We start from the raw sequence: 23,901 nt of genomic DNA, 5'->3' as shown, positions 1-23,901 counted from the left end.
CTGCCAAAGCTTTTTTGTTTTAGTGACAAAAATAATTCATTAATTACACTGCTTACTTCAGTTCAATAATAGTGGAAAGTAAAAGTTAATTGCCCAAGTGGATTTTAATATGTAAACAAATAGAATTATTCCTTATTAAGGTCACATTCTAAAAGGTGTATTTATTTTTTATTTAACAATATATAATAGAAACTACAATGTTGGTAGTGCTCCTCTGTACAAATACTTTTCAATAAAAATATGTTTTTCTCAGAGCCCTGTGAAGACGACAATGTAAGGCATATCAATAACAACAACAAAAATGACATATGTTGAATATCAATGGACCAGCCATATTTAGCTATTATATAATGTTATTATATAATAATAAATTATTATTACAAAAATAATAATTTGTGATACCAAGGAAACCAATATATTGAGAAAAAGAAAAAAAAAAGAATCTAAACCAGTTAATCCAAAATATATTTTTTAAATGCTTTCATCAAGTTATTCAGAATTAACAAATGTTTTGAGAAAGGGAAAAGAGCTAAACCTTGGATGCAGGGAATGGCTTCCAGATGAAATAAGTTTATATTTCTAAATGTTAGTTTAGAAATTCATCGAGTTTGAATTCTAAATGGAAGTTTTGATAGGTAAAAAGAAGGATGGATGTACTATGTAAAATAAAACGAACAATCACAATTCTTCTCCAGACCACTTAGATTGCTATGCTTCTAAATCTCTGATCTGCCCTCCCATCTCTCTCCCTTTATTCATTCGGTTATAATTGTTTCAAGCAAATCATATTTGGGTGAGACTATCAATCCCTTTTCCCCTTTCCATGAACCTTTTTTTTCCCCAAAAATAGAAGAATTACCAGTCACCACCCCTTCTATCTCCTTTACTCTAAGACTCCTGACAACACGTTCACAACTGCCCAGTTCTTACCCTTTGTCTTGTCTTGACTAAACCCTGGTCAGGCTACTTACTGTCCTTTCAGTTGGTATCTGTCTTTTGGAAGCTTTATTTTCAAATGTGCTAAGCTGGGAGCTCATAAATATATTCCAGTCTCACAACAGACAGGATCCTATGTCTACTCTCCTTACTAACTGACACCCTGAGGAATTTAACATTTCCTAGTTTAATGCTCGTGAATATGAAAAGGTCAGCTGGAAACAAGGTAGATATTTTATCTGTCTTGATGTTACTTTGGAGTTCCCACACAGCCACTTGGCTCCCTTACCCCAAATTCATTGTTTGGTCTCTATAACATTACTAATGGTGAAAGGAAGAAACTAAATCTATTCCTCTACAACACTGGTAGGAAAAATTTCATTCTGCTTTGGAACAAGAGGTGCTGTCTTGTACCATCTGTCAAAACATAATTGGGATAAAGCTGGAAATGTGGGACAAGGGAGAGACATTTGCTTCATTGGCAATAAGATTTCCTTCATTTTTTTCTTTTCAGTTTTTTTTTTGTCTTCTCTAAATTTTTATTATTTATTTTAGTTATTATTTTTTCCAGTGTATAATGTTATATTAATTTCAGGCGTACAATATACTGATTCAAAAATTTCATATTACTAGTGCTCATCAAGATAAGTGTACTTTTAATCCCTTTACTTATTTCACCCATCCCTCCACCCACCTCCACTCTGGTAATCGTCAGTTTGTTGTCCATCTTTAAGGGTCTGTTTTTTGGTTTGTCTCTTTCTCTTTGTTTTCCCTTTGGTCATTTGTTTTGCTTCTTAAATTCCACATATGGGTAAAATCGTATGCTATTCGTCTTTCTCTGACTTATTCTGCTTAGCATTTTACTCATTAGATCCATCCGTACTGTTGCAAACAGCAAGATCTCATTCAGTTTTATGGCTGAAGAATACCTCACTGTATATATCTACCACATTTTCTTTATCCATTCCTCTACCAGTGGCCACCTGGGCAGCTTCCATGGTTTGACTATTGAAAATAGTGCCGCAATAAATACAGGGGTGCACCTATCACTTCAAATTAGTGGTTGTGTATTCTTTGTGTAAATACCCAGTAGTGCTATTACTGGGTGATAGGGTAGTTCTATTTTTCAATTTTTGAGGCACCTCCATACTATTTTCCATACTGGCCGCTCCAGTTTGCATTTGGCCAACATTGCACAAGGGTTCATTTTTTCTCCACATCTTCGCCAACACTTCTTGTTTCTCAAGTTTTTAATTTTAGCCATTCTGGCTGGTACTCAGTGACACGTCATTGTGCTTTATATTTGCATTTCCCTGGTGCTGAGTAATAATGAACATCTTTTCATGTGTTTGTTGATCATCTTGTATGTCTTCTTTGGAGAAATGTCTGTTCATGTCTTCTGTCCAGTTTTTAATTGGCTTAATTGTTTTTTGGGTATTGAGATTTACAGGTTTTTTATATATTTTGGATACTTACCATTCATCAGCTATGTCATTTGAAAATGCCTTCTACATTCAGTAGGTTGTCTTTTAGTTGTGTTGGTTGTTTCCATTGCTGTGCAGCTTTTATTTTTATGTTGCTCCAATAGTTTCTTTTGCTTTTGTTTCCCTTGCCTTAAAGACATATCTAGAAAGATGTTATCATGACTGGTGTCAGAAAAACTATTGTCTGTGTTCTTTTATAGGATTTTTATGGCTTTAGGTCTCACATTGAGGTCCATAAGCCATTTTGAATTTATTTTTATGTATGACATAAGAAAGTGGCCCAGTTTCACTCATTGCGTATCACCATCCAGTTTTCCCAACATGATTTATTGAAGATACTGCCTTTTTTCTATTGCATATTATGGTTTTCTTTCTCAAAGATTAATTATATAATTGTGGGTTTATTTTGGGGCTTTCTATTCTGTTCTATGGATCTGAATGTCTATTTTTGTGTCCATACTGTACTGTTTTGATTACTACAGCTTTGTAATAGAACTTGAAGTCTGGAATTGTGTTGCCTACATCTTTGCCTTTCTTTTTCAAGATTGCTTTGGACATTCATGGTCTTTGTGGTTCCATATACATGTGAGAATTGTTTATTCTAGTTCTGTGAAAAATGCTTTTGGTATTTTGATAGGGATTGCATTGTATCTGTAGATTGCTTTGGGTAATTAGCATTTTAACAATATTTGTTCTTTCAGTCCATGAGCATAGAATGCCTTTAGTTCTTTGGTCATCTTCAATTTCTTTCATCAACATAATTTTCAGAATACAGGTATTTTAATTAAGTTTATTCCTAGCTATTTTATTATTTTGAGTTCAATTATAAATGGGATCTTTTAAATTTCTCTTTCTTCTGCTTTATTATTAGTGTATAAAAATGAAATCAATTCTGTACATTTAATTTGTATCCTGTACCTTCCTGAATTCATTTATCTGTTCTAGTAGTATTTTGGTGACTTCTTCAGGGTTTTCTATCTTTCTTTTTGGGGGGGATTTCTATATATATACTATTAAGTCATCTGTAAATATTAAACGTTGTACTTCCTCCTTACCAGTTTGGATGCCTTTTATTCCTTTATCTTGTCTGATTGCTGTGGCTAGGACTTTTAATACTATTTTGATTAAACATAGAGAGACTGGACATCCTTGTCTGACCCTGTTCTTAGGGGAAAAGTTCCCAGTTTTTTCCCCATTGAAGAAGGTATTCGCTGTGGGTTTTTCATATAAGGTCTTTATTATGTGAATTATGTTCCCTCTAAAGAGAACTTGGTTGAGAGATTTTATCATGAATGGATGTTGTACTTTGTCAAATGCTTTTTCTGCATCTACTGAATGATCATATGTTTGTTTTTTTTTTAAATTCAAGTTTATTTTATTTATTTATTTTTTAATGTTTTTATTTCTTTTTGAGACAGGGAGAGACAGAGCATGAGCAGGGGAGGGGCAGAGAGAGAGAGGGAGACACAGAATCCGAAGTAAGCTCCAGCCTCTGAGCTGTTAGCACAGAGCCTGAGGCGGGGCTCAAACTCCCGGACTGTGAGATCATGACCTGAGCGGAAGTTGGACACTTAACTGACTGAGCCACCAAGGTGCCCCTAATTTTTTTAATCTTGTTTTATTTTTGAGAGAGATATAGTGTGTGAGTGGGGGAGGGAGAGAGAGACAGGGAGACACAGAATCTGAAGCAGACTCCAGGCTCTGAGCTGTCAGCACAGAGACCAATGGGAGGCTCAAACCCATGAACTGTGAGATCAAAACCTGAGCTGAAGTCGGATGCTTAACTGACTGAGTCACGCAGGCACCCTGATCATATGGTTTTTATCCTTTTCTTATTGATGTGATGTATCATATTGATTGATTTATGGATATTGAACTATCCTTGCATTCTGGGAATAAATCCTCCTTGATGGTAGTGAATGATTTTTTTTAATGTATTGTTGGATTAAGTTTGCCAATATTTTGTTGAGGATTTTTACATATTTGTTCATCAGAGACATTGGCTTGTTCTCCTTTTTTGTGGTATCTTTATCTGGTTTTAGTATGAGGGTAACGTTGGCCTCATAGGATGAATTTAGAAGTTTTCATTCTTCTTCTGTTTTCTGCAAAATATTGAGAATACGTATTAACCTTCAAATGTTTGGTAGAATTCACCTGTGAAGCCATCTGGCCCTGGACTTTCATTTGTTGGAATTTTTTGATTAGTGATATAATTTCATTGCTGGTTATCAGTCTGTTCAAATTTTCTGTTTCTTCCTGATTCAGTTTTGGGAAGGTATATGCTTCTAGGAATTTATCCATTTCCCTTAGGTTGTCCAATTTGTTGGCATATAATTTTATAATATTCTCCTACACTTGTTCATATTTCTGTGGTGTTGTTGGTTTTCCTCTTTCATTTGTGATTTTGTTTATTTAAATTCTCCCTCAAGAATTCGTATCCATTTGACTTAGTTTTCTTGCTGTGGTTTTGCCCTGTCCTTTTATTTGAGACACATTCCTCTGTCTCCTCATTTTGTCTACCTCTCTGAGTCTGTTGCTGTGTGTTAGGAAAGTCAACTTCATCTCCTGCTCTTGAAAATAATGGCCTTATGAAGAAGAGCCCCTCAGTGCCCTGCAGTGCAATATCCCTATTCACCAGAACCTGATGCCTCAGGGGCGTCTCCTGTGTGTGTTGCATGCAGCCTGCTGTTGTGTCTTGGCTGTTTCTTCCTTCAGTCCAGTCATCTGCAGTGATTCTCTTTGCTTATTGTGGCTATCTGTTGGTCCTCTTGTTGTTAGTGGACCATTCTGGGGCCACCCTGGGCTTGAGATTAGTCTGACTAGGCTTTTGCTGGAGATCCAGTAGCACCAAATTGCAGGGTGCTTTCCTTGTGTTGTCCTTTCAGAAGTTTTCATTGGTGGGCAGGGCCTACAAGTCTACCAACTAGTCCCCAGCCCACTGCTGGGTTTCAGTCTGACTGCTGTGTGTGCGTATCTTCCCCTCTCGCCAAGGCAGGAGTCACTCTGGAGTGGTGTTGGCCCCTGTTGGCTTCATTGCACACTGCCAGGCTTGTGGCCAGGGTTTGGATGGCCTCCAGCCAAAAAGCATTTTGGAGGGGGTGGGACGTAGAGTGCCTGCAGGATCTGCACACTGGTGAGAGGGGACATGCGGTCATTGCAGGGACCAGGCTGGTCAGGACCAGTCACACAATTTTAACAAGATGCCTGCCTCCTCTGCAAAAGGAGACCTTGTGCTGCTGCTTCCAGAATCAGGGCCGGCCAGGGCCGATCTGCAAAGTGCGTGCAGAGGGGTGTCCAGTGTTAACAAGGTGCAGGCTGGACTTCCACGGGAGGGCCCTGCCACTGATGCTTGGAACGAGGCCCTGGAAAGCACATGGGTCAGGAGAGGTGGGTTGGCAAGGTTTATGCTGGTCTTCTGGGGAGGGGACCTGCAGTGTGAGGACTGAGGCAAGCATGACTGGAAAGGGCGACTCCACTGAAGCAGGGGGCAGTCTGGGAGCAGGGTTTGGTTTAAGTAAGTTAGGTAGTGAGGGTGGGGGCTAAGCTGGCTCCCACAGGTGGCCCTGTGTTCATGTGGTGGAGATAGGAGAAGGAAATGGTGCCTGCTGGCTCCTTTGCCCCTAGAAGACTCTTTCGGTGATCTCTGTCCCTCTGGGATATGCTCTGAGAAGAGTAAACACCCTCCTTCCTGTATGCCTCAGGTGTTTTTCAAACTGGACTTCTGTGCTGTATCTCCTCAGGCTATTTGTTGTGCTGTCTCTTTAAGTGGGAAGACTCAGTTTCCTATCACCCTCCAGGCTTTCCCACCATGTCTTTCCTCTTTTACCCTCTTCAGTGTGGCTTCTCCTGTACCTTTCATTGTGGAGTTTGTTCTGGCAGTCTTCAGGTCATTTTCTGCGTTATTTACGCTGATGTGAGTGTTATCTAGTTGTATCGTGGGATGAGGTAAGCTCTGAGAGTAGAGCCTAAAGTAGGTAAATCTGAGAGTAGGTAAGCTCCTACTCTGCCATCTTCCCAGTCTCTTTTTATTTTTTTTTCAGTTTTATTGAGATGTAATTGTCATACAGCATGTATAAGCTTGTGTACAGCATAATGATTTGACTTGCGTATATTATAAAATGATCGCCACAATGAAATTAGTTAACAGGCATCATGTCATACAGTTCTTGTGATGAGAACTCCTAGAATATACTCTCTTTACGGCTTTCACATACTCCATACAGCAATATTAGCTATAGTCATTATGCGGTACATTGCATCCTTACTACTTACTGATCTTATAACTCGAATTTTGTATCTGTTGGCCACCTTCCTGTAATACCCTCATCTCTCTGCCTCTAATAACTACAAATCTGATCTTTTTGTAAGTTTTTTATTTTTTTATATTCCACATAAAAGTGAGATAATACAGTATTTGCCTTTCTTTCTCGGTTTTATTTCACTTTGCATAAAACCTACAAGTCCCAACCATGTTGGCCCAAATGGCAGGATTTCCCTCTTTATTTTTTATGGCTGAAGGATATTCCATTGTACATATGAACAGCTTCTTAACCCATTCGTCCATTGATGGATGCTTATGTCGTTTCCATGTTTTGGCTATTATAAATAATGCTGTGATACACATGGGGATACAGATATCTTTTCAACACAGTGTTTTCATTTCCTTTGGATATATCTCCAGAAGTGGAATTGCTGGATCATATGGTAGTTCTACAATGGCAAAACACTCTGTCTTCTATATCGTTGTAATCAGTGATTGTCACAGTGAATGTAGGTGACCAATGTAGATTTATCAAAGGTAAACCTCCACAAATTATTTTATTTTTATTCTATGCCTGGCTCAGTTAGCGTATGAATTTTTCAATTGCTACAAAATGAAGGAGTCCAAAGCTTACTTGCTGTGAACAACAAAATTTATTGTTTCTTATTATTGTGTGTGTTGGTTGAGTGGTTTCTTTGCTGATTTCACCAGGGTTCATTTATACAGGTGTATTAAGCTGGAGGATTTGCTGGACTGGAAAGTTCGATATGGCCTTATTTCCATGTCTAGAAATAGCACACTAGCTGTCACCTGGTGTGCTTCTATATTTTCTGCAAGATAATGGTTGCTTATTTTAAATAGTACTCCCGTCAAGGCCTATTTGTCTCTGACTGTTCAATTATACATCTTTATTCTTTTTTTTTTAACGTTTTTTTTCATTTATTTCTTGAGACAGGGAGAGACAGAGCATGAATGGGGGAGGGTCAGAGAGAGGGAGACACAGAATCCGAAACAGGCTCCAGGCTCCCAGCTGTCAGCACAGAACCCGACTCGGGGCTCGAACTTACGGACTGCGAGATCATGACCTGAGCCGAAGTCGGCCGCTTAACCGACTGAGCCACCCAGGCGCCCCACATCTTTATTCTTAATGCACATTGTATTCCACAGATCAAAGTTATTTCTGGGAGACCTGGGTTAAGCAATCTGACTCTTGATTTCAGCACAGGTCGTGATCTTACGGTTCGTGGGTTCGAGTCTCACATGGGGTTCTGTGCTGATGGTGTGGAGCCTGCTTGGGATTCTCTCTCTCTCTCCCTTTCTTTCTGCTCTCTCTCCTCCCCTGCTGTCTTTCTTTCTCAAAATGAATGAATAAACCTAAAAAAAAGTTATTCCCTTTTTTTTACCTACTGTCTTTATATACTATCTTGTTTTATTTACATAGAAGGTGTTTTTATCCTGTTAGTTGGAATGAGTAGCATCATTATAAGTTTCTTACCTGAGAATATATTGCTCAACTATCCTGGGCATATTCACTTTGATTTATTTACATTGTATTTTAACCGCAGTCTCCTGCTTGTCATCACCTCGCCCATATCACTATTCTTAAGTTTTCCCAGTTCTCACCAAAATCCATTTATCTCTCTTTTCTATATACCAGCATAGGCATGTGTGTATGCACATATGCAATCTCTCTCTCTCTCCTCTCTCTTTCCCATTTCCCTTTTTCCTCTCTCTAATCAATGAAAGAGAAGAAACTCATAAAATGTGGGGTCATATTCTAAAACATTATTTCTATTTGATTTTAGGTAAGTTACATAAACTCATTAAGACCTCATTCTCTCATCCTAAATAGCCATGTAGAATTATACTTATTTTACTGGGTCTTGTGAGATAAGCATTAGAAAAAGTTAAGTTTTAAAAACTTTAAAGGGCTATAGAATGCTTAATTTGATTATGTGGGCATAATTATATGAAATATGTAATATCTACACATAATTACATTTTCAAAGTTATTCCCTTCTCAATTAAGAATAAACAGTTTTACAACTTACCTAGTTCTTTTGTTTAAAAAGTTAGGCTGCAATACATTGCAATTTCTTATTTAGTTTCTCCAGTTAAATTTAACTTCACTGTATTTGACTAGACAATTAGTAATTATAGAAGACACTAGGCATACTGTAAATCATCATGACAGGCATAGGTAGGGTTTTTATGTGTGCTTGTTTTCTTTCTTTCTCTTTTATTGAAACAATGCAATCCTCAAAATTTGTCTGTGACACGTTTGGTAACATATTTAGAGTGAAATTCATTTTCTCCTGTGCCCTTCGTGAAACTCTATTAGTATAAAAATAGCAATTTTTAGTTTTACTGTTTACCTCTTTGCAGAATGAAAGAATAACCCGAATTGTGAAAAATGTAAATCTGTCTTCAAATGATCAGACCACATGTTACATTGCAGTGGAGGTGGTACATTAAAAATAACATTCTTCTCTCTCTTTTCCTCCTTTCTTTTTCTAATATTGTGTGTGTGTTAAAATATATATTATATATAGTTATCTTTTTCTAATTATATATAATTAGATATATATGTATACGTCCTCCTTTCTTTCTCTTCCTTCTTCTTTTGACTTATAGCATGAGGTAGGAACCCTCAATGAGCTATAGCAGATGAAACGTTTTCTCAGGGCCTCTGTCCTATCCAGTGATTGTCCCGTCATTCAACAATTCGGTTCTACAATTGTAACTCACATAAATGCCAATTCTTCTGATTCTCAGTGCCAAACTCCAAGTGTCTGTGTCTGCACATACATGTGCGTGCCATATTACATGTGCCTGGCTGTCAGTTAGAGGGAGTGGCAAGGGTGATAAATCTAAAGCACAAACTTTGTTTACGCTATCTAGCTGCTAATAGATTTAAAAAATCCAACCACAAGGAGAGAAAAAAGGTTTCCCTTCAGACTAATGGTCTTATTGATTTAGAAAATTTATGTTTTGTAAGGCATTCAAGAATTTTTTGGAGAAAACTTTGTCTTTTTCCTCTTCCTTAGCTATTACTGCTTTTATAAAACACTACTATAACACTTTAATGCCCTAATTTTCTCTCTTAAAATGGATGGCTGATGCTTTTTTAATGAATTTCACTTCTGTTAGTGTTGTTTATTTTATCACATCAGGTGACACCTACTTCACAGAATACTTTTTTTATACTGACTTTATTTGGAAGAGATGTTAGAAAGTGAGAAATCTCAATTGCTTTAGAATTCACGGAACAGGTTGTTTAAATTTCATTTAAAATGAACTTAAGTTAATGCTCTTTCATACTAAAGACTAATAATAATCACCCAACCTTACTTATACTCACAGTATGCCGGCAAATGTACAGATGCTTTAAATTTAATTTTCCACTTGTAAAAATATAAATCCTATGATGGGATATTATGCAACATAAAGCTTCATATCAACGTTTAAAATGCTATACATTTTACAAAATAATCAGGTCTTAGCAATACAATATGAACAAAATCTGCAACTGATCAAAATAATTGCTACCAAGATACTTCAAAATTTAACTATGAAATGCATATGTAAAATAAATTATTCAATTATACTTTTTGAAATAAGTGAATATAGTGGTTGTATACCTGCCGATGCTAAATACAAACTGGGAAATATTTAGGACAGCATAAATAAGAAATATGGCCGTGAATTTTTATTTTTAATGTATTTTCACATTATCTAAATGTACAATAACCACATTATATATTATGCTATTTCTTTGATTTCCAACAAAGATTTACCATTTCTACTATAATCATAAATCATAATTCCATCTAAACTGTGGGCGGTTCACATGCAATTTTTAAAGAAAAACATTTTTATTGAAAGCACACAATTCATAAGTGTACTGGTGGCTACATTTTCAAAATGTGAATATACCCAAGAAACCACAGTCCATAGTGAAAATAGAATGTGATTTTGTTACATTTACTTCAAAGTGCAAAATATTTTTATGCTATCATAAAATAGTATTTAAAATTTTTATTTGTTATATTTCCTCTCTGGTAAAATTGACTTTTGAAAATTAACCTTATGCCTAAGAAGTCTTCGGCAAAATTACTTACTAATTGTGAGAGTTTATCTACAGATTCTATTGGATTTCCTATGTACACATTAGACCTGTAAATTTTTTAAAAATCACTTTTGGAATTACCTTATGAGGCATTTTCACAAAATTTGAGAATGTATTAATTCATTAAATCAGATTTAGGGAAATTGGAGGAACAAGATTGGAGTCATAAGAGAGAAGAGCAATTCCAAGGTGATAATATCTTCTAGAAAAAAAAAAACTGACAATGGACAGGGAGATGAAAATGGGCAGAGAAAACTCAAAATTATTTTCAGAAAAAATATTTATGCCATATGAAAGATCTTCAGTTCAAATGAACAAGTATTGAGACCACAGGCATATATCATTAAGAACCTATCAAAGAAGGTATGGCATATTTAACATGTTAATATGCTTGTTTTTGTAAATAATAGTTTGAAGTATTTAAGGCCTATTGTGAGGAAGTAACAAATTCTCCTCCCGCGAGTTTCCTTTTTCTTGTACCTCCTTTTTCCTCTTTTTCATTCTTTAGCGGTTACCACCTTTTCTTGTAACTGCTGGCACTTCATTTGCTTTTGCTTTGTTTCCACAATTGCAGCCTCTACTCCGATGATTGATTACACAGAATGCACACTCAGCTTTCAAATGCCATGAAAACTGTGATGAAAAATGAAGAAAATAAGCCACCACTGCTCTTGGTAAGAAGAAAAAACAATCCATATTCACTTTCATGTAGGCTTCATGGCCATTTAAATGATCTTTTTGCTTTCACAAAATTCAGCTGAGAACAAGATAGTTTGTTCATTTAGATAATTATGCCAATATGTTCTCTTTGAAAATAACTGCATTAATTGCATTGAAATAATCTCATTTTAACTATTGATGATAACTAACTGGCATAATATCGCAAAAAGCAGAGGATTTTGATTTTATAATCAATTCAATATGAAAGAAGCATGATATGTATAAAAGATACTTTTTTTTTTTTTTCTTGAGAAGGTGAGAACTTTACAATGAAAGGATTCTTCTTATGGTCAGAGATCACCTGGAATTGTTGACTTACCATATTTTGATGTGCTATATCATTCAGGAATAGATTTCATTTTTAGTTTCATTAGTATCAACCTGATGATAGGATATTTTTCATACATTAGGAGCGTGGGAAATTGTTAGACGCTAAGAATTCATCTTCTATCATCGTCTCTCATCCTTTGGAAGAACTATTTGAAGTCATATTTCATAAAATTCCTCACAAAAGGCCTGCAATGTCTAGTTGCAGATGGCATTAATCAGCTCCATTACACATTCTTTATCAATTTTTTATCCTTTGTGCTTCACTTCCCACTCTCTCATTCTATCTTCTTGGGATCACCTCCTAAATTAATGTCCTGTCCCCAAGTCCCTGCCTCAGGCTCAGCATTTGAGGAATCCAAATGAAGATACCTACAAACAAGATGTGTGAAAACTCATCAAATTGCTTTTCTCCATCAGTGAAAATGATCATAATTTTTTTTCTTGAATATCAGTGATGGATTTTCTGTTGCAAATCATGAATTCCAATAAATTATTTTTCTTCTATCATATAAGATTTGATTAACTGTAACTTATAATTTAAGATTTTTTTATTATGTGTATACTATTACTATTAAGTTACTATTGAGTTATAATAGTTTTGACTTGTTTTTGTTTTTCTATGAAACTAAAAGATTTTCAAGTATGCAAAATACAATTTAGATATAGAAAACAAAATATTAATTGTTTTCAGCACATCTCTTTGAATTTTGTTATATCAAATAGGTAAGTTTTAAATAAGGAATATAGGTGATGGGAACGTCCAACTTTGGCTTAGCTCATGAGTTCACAGCTCGAATGTTCCAGTCCCCACATCGTGCTTTGTGCTGACAGCGCAGAGCCTGCTTGGATTTTCTGTCTTCTTCTCTCTCTGTTCCTCCCCCAGTCATGTTCTCTCTCCCTCTTTCTCTCAAACAATAAGTAAATAAATAAACAAACAAACATTTAAAAAATTTAAAAAAAAAGAATATAGGTGGTGAACATAATAGAATATCTGAATCAGCTTTGCCAAACATTACATCAATATACATTATATGACAAACCACAAAAGCCTTTTCTCTTAAAACACACAACAAAACAAACAAACAAGCAAAAACTTGTCTCTGGGTCCAAAAAAACAACTCAGTAAACACATAAACATTACTATACAGTATGATAAAAAAAATTAAAGTACAAATAAAATGGTGGCTTATTGAAAACAAAATGTTTGTAACATCTGTGACTCCAAACTGACATCTGTAAATTCAGAGATTACAAATCACGGGGCGCCTGGATGGCTCAGTCGGTTAACCATCTGAATCTTGGTTTCAGCTCAGGTCACGATCTCACGGTTTCATGAGTTTGGTGTGCAGCTTGCTGGGGATTCCCTCTCCCTCTTGATCTGCTCCTCCCCCACTCACACTGTCTCTCTCTCTCTCTCTCAAAATAAATAAATAAACTTAAAAAATGTTAAAAAAAACAAAGACAAGAACTTGCAAATCATAAAAAAGAAAGAAGAATACTCATAAAAATGTATCAACAAACTCTTGATAAGATAAAATTTTCCAATAATAAATTTAAAAATGTTAACATTCAAAAGTGATAATTTGTTTAAAAATTAAAGTAATTATAAATTACATTTTCCTGGAGCACCTGGGTGGTTCAGTCAGTTGAGCTTCCAACTTCAGCTCAGGTCGTGACCTTGTGGTTCATGGGTCGGAGCCCCACATCAGGCTCTGTGCTGACATCTCAGAGCCTAGAACCTGCTCTGGATTCTATATCTCCCTCTCCCTCTCTCTCTCTGACTTTCCCTCCCTCTCCCTCTCTCTCTCTCTCTCTCAAAAATAAACATTAAAATTTTTTTAAATAGATAAATTACATTTCCCTATTGAGGAAACAAAGATTACTTATCTTTCTATGTATATAATTTATAATCATACATCAAGAAATCGGCAATTGTAAGAAACCTGTAATTATACATTTTCATAAGTTTTTGAGCTTACTCTGCCAATATAAAATAAGTGATAACAACATTCATATGTTTATTAATAATTAAATTTTAGTAATTCATTCTATAAGCATAATAAATGATGACTAAAATATTTTGTACTATTTGTAAAAGTGAAAATTTGGAAATAGACATGTTAAATAGGTAACTTATAAAACTAGGAAGTAATGAATAGAGGTCAATTAAGCTATGCTTTTTGTAAGAGTTTTTGAAGATGTGAGGAAATGTTTTGTGTGTGTGTGTGTTTGTTTTTTAGAGAGCATGTACACACAGGGGAGGGGACAGAGGGAGAGAGTGAGAGAAAGAGAATCTTAAGCAGGCTCCACACTCAGCATGGAGCCTGATGTGGGCCTCAACCCCATGACCACGGTATCATGACCTGAACTGAAATCAAGAGTTGGATGCTCAATGACTGAGCCAGCCAGGCACCCAAGGAAGTGATTTTTTAATTTTTTTTAATATTTACTTTTGAGAGACAGAGTGAGAGAGAGAGAGAGAGAATGGGAGCAGGGGAGGGGCAGAGAGAGAAGGAGACACAGAATCCAAAGCAAGCTCCAGGCTCTGAGCTGTCAGCACAGAGCCCAACGTGGGGCCCAAACCCCCAAACCGTGAGATCATGACCTGAGCCGAAGTCGGATGCTTAACCGACTGAGACACCCAGGTGCCCCAGGAAAGTGATTTTTGAATAGAAAGGGAGAGAGAGAAGAGAAAAGAGAAAAAAAAAAATTCCCAATTTAATGAGACTATTTAGACTAATAGAAACTGCAGACATACAAATTTAAATGCAATTAATGTCTAATTACTTGGAATATCATAATAAGTTTAATTTTATTCTGCTTTTTTAGGATTTTTTAAAATGAAAACATATAACATCTTATCCACAAAAAATATTATTAAAAATGAAATACAGCAAAAGAAATTCCCCTTGTTGTATTTCATTTTGTTTGATTTCTGGATTATTTTGTAATTTATGGCTTTTATTTTATTTCTATATATCCACTATAATGCAGGAACTATTTTTTAAAAAATAGAATCAAAAGCCTTTGTATCTCAAGCAAAAATAGCTCTTGGAATCAGCAAGCTGAGGTGTCTTCTTTCCAGGAAATGCATCTAGAGAAAGGAAATCTAAATAACCATAAATATACATTGATGGAAGCTTTACTTTGACTGAAAACATGGATGGATTTCATAAGCTTCTTATGTAAATAAAGACTTTCTATTCAAGTTATTTGATTTCTTTTTTCATTTTCTTTCACTCATATAAACAAAAGCTTTTTGTCAAATAATGTCATTCATGCCGGTTTGCACTAATCAAATGAATAATTGATACTTATGTTACGCCACAGGGAGTTTCCTTCTTGGCTTGTGTTATTTTACACAAGGATGAAGGATCTTGTGAGGCAATTGAATCAGCTATTTGCTGCCTTGTCTCTCATATTAGCTATTTTACATAAATTGTGTTTATTGGGGAGTTATAAATGGCACCCTGCTATCTTCATGAAAAAAAATCAACATTTTCAAACGTTTTTTACATTCCCAACAGAGAGCAGAAATCAAAACACGGATGAACAACTAAAGCAGGGTGCTTTAAAAACAATATATTAGAAATGATGTCTGTTTTGAAATTTCAATGTCAGTCTTTTGCTACCACAGAACTATATTCTTCTTTATTTACCATAATTACCTGCAAAGCAGGTAAATTATAGATCCCATCTTTAAATCCCAACATTATCCATCTACAAATGATTTACTGACATTGCTTTACACTATACATCTACCCAATACCAGGAAAATATTTTTGTTTCTACATTTACATGCTTATGAGTTCTCCATTACTTTTTGAATTTGAAAATCAAATATGTCAAAATAATTTTGGATATCTAAAAGTAGTTAATATAACATAAGTATCAAAAAGCAGTGAATGTAGGGGCACCTGGGTAACTCAGTAGGTTAAGAGTCCAACCCCTGCTCAGGTCACAATCTTAGGGTTTGTGAGATCGAGCCCCACACAGGGCTCTGTGCTGACAGCTCGGAGCCTGGAACTTGCTTCCGATTCTGTGTTTCCCTCTCTCTCTGCCCATCTGCAGCTCACATTCTGCCTCTCTCTCTCAAAAATAAATAAACATTAAAAAAAAAAAAAGTTAAAATGGAGTCCTTTGAGCTTTTGTACCTCAACTTGAACTCAGATTGTCTACGATACTCCCAGAGCTCTTGAGAAGTACAAGGCAAGTGGGAAAATTGAACAAGGGAAAGGCAACTTCTGAATATATCTCTTGGTAATTTTAGCATAAATCTATGGTGACACACTGTGAACATCATTGCTCGTTTTGTATGTCATTCCATATACAAAAGCCCATTCTTTCCTGCTCATGGCTCAGATTATATTTCTTTCTCTTCTTGTTATTCCTTGCTAGCTTTTCTTAAAATTATTTAATCCAAGGAAACTTTTAAGATGACATTATGCACCCACAAGAGGAGCTTGTGAAATGAAGCATCATGAGGTTATATTTCTTAGTGAAAACAAGTCTTATGTAAATTTCTTTGTGCAAAAATATATTTCAAAATATAATACCATTTTTAAAGTAGTTATGAAAGAACAAAGCTTAAAAATAAATCAGGAAACAGCCAAACTCTCTTTAAAATGCCTATAATCTTTGACCTTGTCACCAACCATGTATAGCTTTCAGTTTGTCCACCTCCTTGTCAGCACTGGTTATTATCAGTTTTATCATATTTTTTTAAATATTCTAATGAGTAGGTAGGTACCAGTATCTCATTTTTCCTTCAGTTTGCATTGCTTTAGTAAGACACGATGTTAAGAATATTTTCATATGTTTATTGGCCACCCATAATGTATATCCTCTTTGTCAAAATGTCTTTTCCTATTTTTTGTAATTTATCTGTTTATATCATCTTACTGTTGATTTCAACAGTTATTTACATACTCTGGATTTATAGGCTTAGTCATATATGTGATTTATATATATTTTCTCCTCGTCTTCACTTTATCTCTTCATTCTCTTAACTGTGTGGTGATACAAAAGTTTTTAATTTTGATAAGATTCAAATTATCATTTTTTTTCTTTCATGCATCATGTTTTTGGTGACATAATTAGATACTCTTTGCTAAATCTAAAGGCACACATATTTTCTTTTATGTTTCATTCTTCCACATTGAGATTCAAGCTTTGCATCTGGAGGTTCAATTGTTTCTACCCCTTTTGTTGAAAAGACTATCATTTTCTAATTAAATCTAGCCACTTTGTGCCTTCATTGTAAATGAATAATTAAATACAATAAATTATACAATGAGTATTTGCAGGGGTTTACTTTTGGCCTCTTTATTCTGATCCATTTATTGAAATTTCTGTTCTTTCCACTAAGGGGTGGATTGCTTCCTTTTATTATTAATTAATTAATTAATTTATTATTTATTTATTTATTTTTGTGAAACGGTGATCGTTAAATTACCTATGTTAAAATAGAAACTGAAGCGTATTCAAAGTTTTGAGAGTTTATTTGAGCAAAAATGAATTCAAATCAGGCAGCACCAAAGCAGAAGTAGTTAGCAATGGTCCACCCCAAGGAGCTGGAGAAAGACTTTTGTAGGGAAGAGGCAAAAAGCAAAGCAAGGAAATTATTTGATTGGCTGCAGCTTAAAGCCTAGTTGGCTGATTGTGACTGGTTATCTATCCTTAGGTTTTAACTTCATAACCAAGAAGCATTGACCGGTTTAGATTTTATTTGCTTCCATAGGCTGCTATGGCATTAGAGGCATCTCAGTGTAGTGATCTCCATGTTTAATTGATTTAACATGTACCTTACATTGTGAGGATCAAAGGAATTAATACATGCGAAGAACTTCTGATCAGGGGCTAGCATGTAGTGAATGCACTTTATGTGCTAGTCTCTCAAAACATCTGACTTCAAATCAGCAGGCTGTCTCTCCATGTTTCCTTTATGCTCTGGAATTTCCAGAGGGCTGTTTTCCAGGTAACTAGAGGATAAGCATAAAAGTAATCACATATATGTTAAAAAAATTATTAGAAAAATATGTTGCTAACATTTGTTTTAATTGGCAAGGTGGCTAGAAGCTCCTTGCAATATTTCTCAGAAAGCAAGAGTTTCTCAAAGTACACTGTGGGAAATGCTCTTCTAGCAGTTATGGTACATAAAAACAATCAGCTTCCAAAAGTCTTGCTGCACAGCATTAAAAAAGAAAGAAAGAAAGATACAGACCTCATTCCTTTTTTCTGTCTATAGAAAATGTTTCTTTGGGGATACACAGTGTTTGGCGTTCAGTTGCATCTGGAGAGAACCCAGTTCTAAACCTAACTTGAATTTTCTTTTGAATATAAAAGGGCCATTTAATTTACATTTTTTCACATTTCTGTGTTTCTCAGCACACCGGGTTTCCATTCATCAAAGTAGGACAATTTTTCCTGTTGACCATAGCAGAAAACAAGTGTCGCTTCTCCTGTTGTCGTTTCTATTACCTGTCTCTAATCTCTCTTCCGCACAGCCCTCAAACATTATCAGTCTTAGAAGAGAGTAAATTGAAAAATCAAAGAATGATTTTTAAATCTGTGCACAGCTGCACTAAAAACCGAATTCCAAAGAGGGGTCCCCCTGCGCTTTTTTTTTTTTTTCTCTGTCATGAGGTTTGGCGATAAAAGCATGCCTGTGAGGGACAAAGGGACTGGAGCTCTCAGCAAGGAGAGCTCTCTATTCAGATCGAACACAGACCTTTGGGTGATTGACAGGGGCTCCCACATCCCCTCTGTTCTCTGGCATCAGGCACACCCTGAAGCAAGGCCCTCTGTGGGTTTTCTGGGCAGCGTTCCCTCAGCAAGGATTTTTAGGACGCCTCAGTGAGTCCACAGTTGGCTCTGCAATGCTAAAAATCTTGGTAAAAAATGATGCTGTTGGTAACTATTCCCTTTCATTATTCCAGAAAATTAATTTATGTACAGTTAACAATAAACAAGCATCATCTTCCATTATTCTTGTGAAGAATTTTCGTATTAAGTTTTCTTATTAAGAATTTACAGGGCACCTGGGTGGCTCAGTCAGTTAAGCGGCCGACTTCGGCTCAGGTCATGATCTCAGGGTCCATGAGTTCGAGCCCTGCGCGTTGGGCTCTGTGCTGACAGCTCAGAGCCTGAAGCCTGTTTCGGTTCCGTGTCTCCCTCTCTCTCTGACCCTCCCCCGTTCATGCTCTGTCTCTCTCTGTCTCAAAAATAAATAAACGTTAAAAAAAATAAAAAAAAAAAGAATTTTCACAGGGGGCACCCGGGTGGCTCAGTCAGTTGAGCGACCAAGAGTTGACTTCTGCTCAGGTCATGATCTCACAGTTGTGACATGGAACCTGGAGTGCGGCCCCATGCTGGACACCTGGCGCCTGGTTCACACGCACGCTCTCAGGTCTCTCTCTCAAAATACAAAAAGGGAAAAGAATTAAAAGAATATTTAAAAATAACTTATCTGTGAACATTGTATTCTAATATTCATGGTTCCACTGCGGCAAATACCAGTGAGAAAAATCTCTAGAATATGGAATTAGTAACTCAGGTTTCAAAAGGTTAAAAATATTTATGTAACCTCTTACAGGGCATATTGATATTTATTTATTGTGATACAGAAAAACACCTGAAGCTGTACATGTAAACGTGCCACAGGCCACTTAGAAACTGAGAATGTGTGAAAGTAAGTGCACTACGGAGATGGGGGTGTTAAGAGCATTTTTGAAGATGAAACAATATAATACAAAAAAAACAAAAAACAAAAAACAAAACAGTGGTTTTTTTTTAGAGACTCTAGATTATTTTTTAAAGAAAACACCACATGAAAGAACGAATACCTCAAAGCATTTTTTCTTTTTTATTTAAGGGAAAGAATCTCAAGTAGGCTCCACGCTGAGTGTGGAGCCCAAAACAGGGCTCAATCCCATGACCCTGGGATCATGACCTGAGCTGAAATCAAGAGCTACCCAAGGGCCCCTCAAAGCAATTTTTCAGGTATAATTTTATTGAGGTATAATTAACATACAAAAACAACATACCCTTTATTGAGGTATAATTAACATACAAAAATAACATACCCTTTATTGAGGTATAATTAACATACAAAAAGCTGTTTATATTTAATGTGTACAACTTGATGAGTTTAGAGCAAGAGTTTAGAGCAAGAGCTGATCTGTGAAACCATCACCGCAATTTACGTCATAAACATATCCATCAACTCCAAAAGTTTCCTCTCACCCTGAAAGCAATTTTTAGATACATGGCGGGTATTTTAGGTATACTCTTTTCTTGCATATGAACATGTACGCACACAGTGCACGGCCATTCCATGTATCTATAAAATAATTTACCTATCCAGTGTACCTAATGTATTGATAACTTCAACACATAATAAACTGAGGGACAAAAGTCAAGATGAATGGTTTCAAAAGGTGCCTTAATGGGTAAAGATATCAGTATTTACTTTTATTAATTACTCGTGTTCCATAAACTCTGAGTGTGATGATGACAGAAACAGAAGACTAACATTGCTTTTTGGGGAATAAATTACCATATAAATTACCTATATTTCTGTTATTTTGTGTGTTGAGTTGAATTGTGTCCTTTAAAATGATATGTTGAAGGGTGCCTGAATGGCTCAGTCACACATCTGACTCCTGATTTCTGCTCCGGTCATGATCTCATGGTTGGTGAGTTCCAGCCCCACCTTGGGCTTTTCACTGACAGTGATGAGCCTGCTTGGGACTCTTTCTCTCTCTCCTTCTCTTTCTGCTCCTCCCCTAGTTGTGCTCTCTCAAAATACATACATACATACATACGCATATAATAAATAAAATGATATGTTGCAATCCTAATCTCTGCATCTATGAAAATGCCTTTACTTGGAAATAGGGTATTTGCAGATGTAATCAAGTTAAGATGAGGCCATGTTGCACTAGTGTGGGCCCTAAATCCAACCATAGTATCCATGTAAGAGACCCAGAGATACAGGCACACATGTGAAGGTAAACAGAGAATGTGGTGATGTGTCTTTAAGCCAAGGAATGTCAACTATTGCCAGCAACTACCAAATGCTAGGAGAAATGAAACAGATTCTCCTTCAGAGCGAACACCTTGATTGAAATTTTCTGGTCTCCAGAACTGTGAGAGAATAGATTTCTGTTGTGTGAAGCCATCTAGTTTGTGGGATATTGTTATAGAAACCCATGGAAACTAATATACTGCCTTTTAACTAATATACTATAGAAGGAGAATCTACCAAACATAATAAAGAAAATTAAAAATAACTGAAATTGCAAAATCCAGAGGGAACTGTAGCATTTATCTATCATTGTTAACATTTTCTTTAGCTTTATATATGTTTTGTATGTTTAACATGTTTGTAGTAGTCAAGTTTATTAATAATTTCCTTTGCAATTTATTGATATTTGTACAATAATAAAAGGACTTTCCAATTATATATAACATATATATATTATATGCCAATATATAATATATATTTCCCAATATATAATTTATATTTCCAAAAAAAATAATTCACTTAAATACTCTTAATGTTTCATTTTTATATTTAAATATGACATGTCTTTCCTCTCTGCCCTTTTCTCCCTTCCTTCCTTCCTTCCCTCCTTCTTTTCTTCCTCACTTTCTGTAGTATAATGAGAAAAGTCGAGCTTTATGATTCAAACAACCAACAAAAAGTCTCAATATTACCTTCAATAGTGCATCTTTTCCCAAATGATTTAAACTGCCACGTTTATTATACATTACATTATATATGCCAATAACTTCCTTTTTTTGCTTCGTATTCCATTTCATTGATCTTCCTTTCTGTTTCTGAAAGATTGTCATATTCCTTTCAATATAAATATGTAATATTTACATATTTGGAGTATTTAATTTACTCATTATCACCTTTTTTGGTTCAGATTTTGTTATTCTATTAAATGTAATATTTCAAATAAAATTTGGAATCACTTTTTTAAAAAATCATTATTAATTTTAATAATATATTTAGCTTATATAATCAGAAAAATACCAATAACAATTATTATATTATATTCCAGCATACATGTTCTAAAATTTGTATGATCTATCTATCTATCCACCTACATACGATTTTTTTTTTTTTTAGGAGAGAGTGTGAGTGGGGGGCCCAGGGTCAGAGAGAGAGATGGAGAGAGAGAATCTCAACCAAACTACACTTTGTCAACCCAGGGCCCCATGTGCAGCTGGTCTCATGAACAGTGAGATCATGACCTGAGCTGAAATCAAGAGTTGATGTTTAACTGACTGAACCACGCTCAGTTCTTAGCAAGAAAAACTTAACATGAGAAAAGTTAATTATTCATACAATCATATATAATCTCATTCCAATCTTACTCTTTAGTTAACTGAATTCATATCATATATACACTGTTTTCCTCAGTGGTTACATCATCCACCTGCACCTACTCCAATCATGTCAACACAGCCTCACATCTCTACACACAGATGAGCCATGATAATTACCAAAAATGTTTGTCTTTTCTCAAAACTATCTACATAATTGTCATCATAAATTTTCTAGAAAGTGAATAGCTTACCTTTTTTTATTCACTTACAACCACAGTTTAATGTCTGACCGGTACCAGTATTCCATTTACAGATTAACAAAATCTTTCACCATTCTTGTCTTTTTAAACATTTCAATTTGGTTTTGTTTATGTTCAGTTTTTCACTAGTATAAACAACACTGCAGTAAGTATCCTTGTAGATAAATCTTACTGTACATCCTTCTTTCTTTCTTTTTTTCTTTTTAAATTTTTACCTAAATTCTAGTTAGTTAACAACATCATTTACATTTTTAAATTCCTTTCCTAATTTGGCTAAGGTACCTTTTTGCAGTTTGCTTCAAATTTATTTCTCTCTTGTCCATTTTGTTTCCATTTCTTGGAACAATGTAACAATAAATATGAATTTATTTAACTACTTTGTAATTGAATGATCTCTACTTTTGAAATATATTTCCATTTTCAAGATATTGCAAAGTAACTCTAATTATCTTTGATTACTCTTTAAACGGAGCATCTATTCATTTCTTATCAATTTTAAAAATATTTTCCTTTTTGTAATATCAATTCATCTCTGTCATTTTTATTATATTCATTATTCGTTTATGTTATAAGTTCCTTAAGTAATTTGGATAATATAGAAATTTTGTCTGCTGTGATACAATATTTTTGTTCTGTTTTTGCTCATTGATATTATTTATATCTATTCTCATCAATATCTATTTTTTAATAGTTTCTTGATTTTTAGTCTTGATTAGAAAAGGCTTTCTATACTCAAAATAATTCACACGGTGTCTGATTTCCTTGTAACATCTTCATGCTCTTTAAGAATATTTAAATATTTTATTCACCTGGATTTTAATTTTCACTATGATGAAGACAAGGAATTCATTTTTCTTCCTTCCTGTTGAATATCATGTGTCCGCTATCATTTATGAAAATGTCCATAATCTCTGCTGAATCAAACTTGCCGTATTCCTCTATATTAATATGTCATATTTGGAAATTTAGTTCTGGCTTCTCTATTCAGTTTCATTGATTTGTATATTCCTACATGAGTCCTAACTTAATTTGATTAGTGTCCACTCTCTATATTTTAATATCTTCTTCTTAAAAATATTTTTTTATAAGTAGGCTCCATGTCCAATATGGGTCTTGAACTCACAACCCTGAGATCAAGAGTCACATGCTCTACTGGCTGAGCCATCCAGGTGCTCCTATATTTAATATCTTTTTAAGGAAATTGTCCACTGAACGGTTTAGTAGCATTGTTGTTTAAATTTATTTAATCCCCAATTTTTGTTGTGGATACTTCTGCTACACTCTATCACTTTCCTTTGGCCCAACTTTAATTCCAGCAGCATCTACATTAGATAATCCTTGGGAATTTAAACTTACCTGTCACTGTCAGACCCTAGACAAAGTCAAGGTCTTGTCCAAGGTTTTTCCATTTTCATCTCCTGGTGTTTTGCAACACCCACA

Source organism: Lynx rufus, unplaced genomic scaffold (genome assembly GCF_022079265.1).
Source record: "Lynx rufus isolate CCGP_SWC_20201006 ecotype Redwood Valley unplaced genomic scaffold, mLynRuf1.p SCAF_10, whole genome shotgun sequence".
In the NCBI taxonomy this organism is placed as follows: Eukaryota; Metazoa; Chordata; class Mammalia; order Carnivora; family Felidae; genus Lynx; species Lynx rufus.
This window is presented reverse-complemented; position numbering follows the sequence as displayed.